Source organism: Eurypyga helias, unplaced genomic scaffold (assembly GCF_000690775.1).
Source record: "Eurypyga helias isolate BGI_N326 unplaced genomic scaffold, ASM69077v1 scaffold29144, whole genome shotgun sequence".
Classification (NCBI taxonomy): domain Eukaryota; kingdom Metazoa; phylum Chordata; class Aves; order Eurypygiformes; family Eurypygidae; genus Eurypyga; species Eurypyga helias.
In genome coordinates, this window is record NW_010248588.1 from 1 (window position 1) to 232 (window position 232).

Genomic DNA, 232 nt, shown 5'->3' on the forward strand with positions numbered 1-232 from the left:
CAGGGGTTTAATCAAGAAGGGGTTTAATCCGATGGTTCTCGCTGAAACCCGGGAAAGCAGGAGCCCAAACGAAGCCACCGCATGCTGCCCTGTGTAGGTGCCCACAGCTACGCCAGCACATCGCCCCCTGCCCCTGGGCCTGGGGGTTCGGGAGCGCCCCGTGAGCTCAAGCTGCCCTGACCTGCCGCGGGACACGTCCCTGCGGAGCCCCCCGCCTGCCCATGCTGCGCTT